General features: G+C 50.6%; 1 protein-coding gene and 1 pseudogene across 3 annotated transcripts in view; one reads left to right on the forward strand and one right to left on the reverse strand.

The window, feature by feature from the left end:
* LOC102251622 overlaps positions 1 to 2,642 on the forward strand; it is a 16,480-nt pseudogene extending 13,838 nt beyond the window's left edge.
* Positions 1 to 5,355, reverse strand: part of ANO3 (anoctamin 3) — a 285,060-nt gene that overhangs the window by 92,496 nt on the left and 187,209 nt on the right. The gene's annotated exons all lie outside the window — the stretch shown is intronic.

The following is a 5,355-nucleotide window of genomic DNA, read 5'->3' on the forward strand; positions in this document are numbered from 1 at the left end:
GAGGGGGAGGTGAGCCCCGCGGCGAGGCGGCTCGGGCACGCACCCGGGAGCTGGGCTGTGAGAACCGGCGACTTCAGGCCTTGGCCACCCAGCTACAGGAGAAGCACCACTGCATCTCCTTGGAGTACGCTGAGCTCCAGGATAAAGTGACATCAGCAGAGACCAAAGTGCTAGAGATGGAGACCAGCACGCACCCGGGAGCTGGGCTGTGAGAACCGGCGACTTCAGGCCTTGGCCACCCAGCTACAGGAGAAGCACCACTGCATCTCCTTGGAGTACGCTGAGCTCCAGGATAAAGTGACATCAGCAGAGACCAAAGTGCTAGAGATGGAGACCACAGTAGAGGACCTGCAGTGGGACATTGAGAAGCTGCACAAGCGTGAGCAAAAGCTCAATAAGCACCTGGCAGAGGCCTTGGAGCAGCTCAACTCTGGCTACTATGTATCTGGTAGCTCCGCAGGTTTCCAGGGAGGCCAGATCACACTCAGCCTGCAGAAGTTTGAGATGCTGAATGCGGAGTTAGAGGAAAACCAGTTATTGGCCAACAGCCACATGGCAGAGCTGGAGAAGCTCCAGGTCGAACTTCAGGAGGCTGTGCGGACCAATGAGCACCTCAAGGTGGCCGTGCGGAGTCTTCCTGAGGAGGTGGTACAGGAGACGGAGGAGTACCAAATGCTGCAGGCCCAGTTCTCACTGCTTTACAATGAGTCTCTGCAAGTGAAGGCCCAGCTAGAGGAGGCCCGGGGACTGCTGCTGGCCACCAAGAACTCACACCTGATGCACATTGAGCACATGGAGAGCGATGAGTTGGGGCTGCAGAAGAAGTTGCGTTCAGAGGTTATCCAGATGGAGGACACATTGGCCCAGGTACGCAAGGAGTATGAGATGCTGCGCATCGAGTTTGAACAGAACCTGGCCGCCAATGAGCAGGCAGGGCCCATCAACCGTGAGATGCGCCATCTGATCAGCAGTCTTCAAAACCACAACCACCAGCTAAAGGGGGATGCCCAGCGATACAAACGGAAGCTGCGGGAAGTGCAGGCTGAGATTGGCAAGTTCCAAGCCCAGGCCAGTGGCTCTATGTACTCTATCCCGGAGGACTCTGGTCTCAGTGCCCCAGACCCAGGGCAAGAAGAGGGTGGGCCAGGCCCTATTGGTGACCACGAAAGCAGAAAGGAGATGGTTTCAATGCCTGGTGCCACCATGACTACCTCCTTATCAAAGATAGAGGAACTGGTCCCCTTTGAGGAAGATGCCCAGGCCTTAATTCCCAGGGCCCCAGGCCCCTCCTCTTGGGTCCGAGAACCTGAGCCCAGGCCCCAATGGGAGCTTCAGGAGTGGGAAGGGCTTGGCCTGGGACCCCAATCTATGGCCTCAACATATTCAAGAGCTGATCGGGAGAAGGCCAAGGTGGAGGAGCCCAAGAGGAAAGAGTCCGAATTTCTCAAATGTCTCCGAGCAGAGCTCAAGAAGGCCCAGGAAAGCCAGAAGGAGATGAAGCTGCTGCTGGACATGTACAAAACAGTGCCTAAGGAGCAACGAGATAAGGTGCAGCTTATGGCAGCTGAATGCAAGATCAAGGCCGAGGTCAATGAGCTACGGAATCACATCCGGGAATTGGAGGAAAGAGATCAGAGGGAGAGGAAGAAGATTGCAGATGAGGATGCCATGCGGCGCATTCGGCAGGCAGAGGAGCATATAGAACATCTGCAGCGCAAGTTGGGTGCCACCAAGCAGGAGGAGGAGGCTCTGCTGTCAGAGATGGATGTGACAGGTCAGGCTTTTGAGGACATGCAAGAGCAAAATAGGCGGCTGCTACAGCAGTTGCGGGAAAAGGATGATGCCAACTTTAAGCTGATGTCAGAGCGGATCAAGGCCAACCAGATTCACAAGCTGCTGCGAGAGGAGAGGGATGAGCTGGGCGAGCAGGTTCTTTGCCTCAAGTCTCAGGTGGATGCCCAGCTGCTGACCATGCAGAAGCTGGAGGAAAAAGAGCAGGCCTTGCAGGGCAGCCTTGGAGGTGTGGAAAAGGAGCTGATGCTATGCAACCAGGCCCTGGAGCTTAGTAAGAGGAAGGCTGTGGAATCAGCCCAGCTGGCAGAAGACCTGAAGGTGCAGCTGGAGCATGTGCAGACACGGCTGCGAGAGAGCCAGCCTTGCTTGGCAGAGAGCCGTGCTGCTCGAGAGAAAGAGAGCTTCAACCTCAAAAGGGCTCAGGAGGACATCTCACGGCTGCGGCGCAAGCTGGAGAAGCAGAGGAAGGTGGAGGTTTATGCAGATGCTGATGAAATCCTCCAGGAGGAGATCAAGGAGTACAAGGCGCGGTTGACCTGCCCCTGCTGTAACACACGCAAGAAGGATGCGGTGCTTACCAAGTGCTTCCACGTTTTCTGCTTCGAGTGTGTGCAGGGCCGCTATGAGGCCCGCCAGAGGAAGTGCCCCAAGTGTAATGTGGCCTTTGGTGCCCATGACTTCCACCGTATCTACATCAGCTGAACCTGTAATTCAGGGAACTCTGGAACACCTATGGACCCTAGGTGCTATGCCCCAAGTTCCTCCCCACCCTTTGTTCTGGATCCTGTGGGCCCAGCTTCTCCCTCTCCCCATCTAGTTGTTTGAGGTCCCTAGTACATGTTAGTGAGTGTGGGGTCAGCCAAGTTCCACCTTTTTCCCTGTCAGAGCCGAGGCACCTCCTCTGCTGGAAAGATATGCTATGAGATATCAAATGGGCCCAGAGCATCCAACTAAGCTTCCTGAAAGCTGGCCCCAACCCTTCTGTCTCCACAGGCCTATCCCAGCCCTCAGAGGGAAGTTCCCCAGGCTGTGACCTCCAAGAAAAGGAGGCTGACTACTTGCTTACACACCCACAAGTGAGGATCAGGTGGGTCAGGTCTCCAGTCTCTTGCTCTGAGATTAGACCCTGGAGCCCAGAGAGTCTTTCTTCACTCCCTGCCCTCCAAGCATGGGCAAGATTTCCCTGCCTGTGGAGTTCCCTGGGCTCTTTGGTGTGGCTCTTGGGATAAGGGCTTATATTCTATATGAGGGGATAAGGAGGGTGAGGGTCAGGGGGCATGGTCCTCTTCCTCTGAGAAGCTCTATGGTTGCTGCAGTCACCTAGTCCTTATTTTGGAAGTGCTGAACCAAGATCATCAGCTTCTATTGTAATCAGACCTCTCCAAATACCTATTCTCCTAAGCCAATTACCCCTACCTTATGCTTAGCAAGTCTCCAGTGGGTCCCCAGCCCTGACCCTACTTTCATCCTGGTGGCCTTAACTGCAGTGGAGGCAAAGGAGGGGAAGGGACAGACTAGCGGTTGGATCAACTTTCAGTCATTCCAGGTAGAAGATCATCTAACCCTGTGACAGCCTGTACCCACAATATTTGCTATGCTGCTGCCCAAGCAAACTCTGGGCTCTGGGGGCAGCAGGAGGGACCTGCAAGGTGGAGCTGCTGACAGGTTCAAGGGTCCATTCAGACCCACAGCCACTGCTCTAGAGATGTTTTGTATAGGTTATATGTTATAAATAAATGTTCAACCCTAAAAAAAATGTTTATTTGCATCCAATGAAGGAAGTGTAGTTCTGATTTTTAAGGTGTGAAACAAGTAGCTACATTTTATTTTAGCCAGAGAAACAAATACAAGACAAATATTTCATCCCGATGGGTTTTATTTCTGTATTGTTCCACAAGGCAATATTCTCCTCTGCAAGCTCCATTTTCCACCCTTCTTTAATAGTTATTAAGTGAATTCTTTATGAGTCATACCTGTCCTTAAACATACTTTTTTTCTACCAGGGAAAGGAGGGATGTAGATACAGCGTGATGACAAAAGCCCCCTAGTCTTTGGAATGTTTCTTCACTTTATCACTTTGCCATATGTGGATGTTTCTTATATTTAGTGCTCAGATAAAGCCAGTGTGTTTCATTAGATCTGTTCATGTAAAAGTATAAGTAACCTATATATGAATTCGTTGGTGTCCCTAAATCTGTCATATGTCTTTAAAATGCATGGGCTAAGACGTGTATATACATTTAATAATTCTAACACAATTGGTTTTTGCAAAAAAAAGTTGACAAAATGCTTCCCAAAATGAGACATCTTTGTGGAATATTTAAAATAATTCAAAACTAAGTATATTTTAGAAATTGAGTAGAGTCCACAGAAAGATCTTGCTTTTGCTATGGAAATAGTGCTAGATAGAGCACTGCTGTATGCCCATGTCACAGCTCTTAAAAATCTTCAGATTTTTTTCAAATAACTAAACTACAAAAAAATATCACTAGATATCTATTAGAATAGTTAAAAGGACTGCCCATCCTAAGGTTTTATGATTATATAGAAAACTGGAACTCTCATACACTGCTGGCAACAAAATAAATGGTATAAACCTGTTGGAAAATAGTTTGGCAGTTTTTAGAGAGTTAAATATCTACCTATTCTATAAACCAGCTATTTTACTTCTAAGGAGTTTACCCAAGAGAAATAATACTTACCTATAACAAGATTTGTAGATAGATAAATGTTCATAGCAGCTTTATTAAAAATGGTAATAACTTAAAATAGTTCCAAACTCCATTGATAGATTAATGGATAAACAAACTCTGGTATGGACATATAATGCAATACTACTCAGCAGTAAAGAGGAATAATCTACTGATACATATTACAACATGGATGAATCTCAAAATGATTGTGCTGGGCAAAAGAAGGCAGAAAAAAAAATCACACACTGTATGATTACATCTACATAAAAGTCTAGAGAATGCAAACTTATCTATAACTAGAGGCCCAGTGCACAGAAATTTGTGCACTCGGAGGGGAGGGGGGTCCCTCAGCCTGGCCTGTGCCCTCTCGCAGTCTGGGACCCCTCGGGAGATAACGACCTGCTGGCTTAGGCCTGCTCCCAGGTGGCAGAGGGCAGGCCCAATCCCTAGGTGCAGCCCCTGGTCGGGCTCAGAGCAGGGCTGATTGGGGAGTTGGGGCGCCGCCCCCTGTCATGCACAGAGCAGGGCAGATCGGGAGGTTGCGATGCCATCCTCAGTCATGCTCAGGGCAGGGCCGATTGGGGGGGTTGGGGCACCGCCCCCTGTCACACTCAAGGCAGGGTCAATGGGGAGGTTGCGGCGCCAGCCCCTGTCACGCACAGAGCAGGGCCAATCAGGGGGTTGGGGCGCTGCCCCCTGTCACGCACAGAGCACGGCCCCGTACCCTGTCACACAGAGAGCAGTGTCGATCAGGGGGTTGGGGAGCTCCCCCCTGTCATGCACAGAGCAGAGCTGATCAGGGGGTTGAGGAGCTCCCCCCTGTCACTCACAGAGTAGGGCTGATAGGGGAGTTGGGGCACTGCCCCCT

The sequence above is a fragment of the Myotis brandtii genome, unplaced genomic scaffold, assembly GCF_000412655.1.
Source record: "Myotis brandtii unplaced genomic scaffold, ASM41265v1 scaffold399, whole genome shotgun sequence".
Classification (NCBI taxonomy): domain Eukaryota; kingdom Metazoa; phylum Chordata; class Mammalia; order Chiroptera; family Vespertilionidae; genus Myotis; species Myotis brandtii.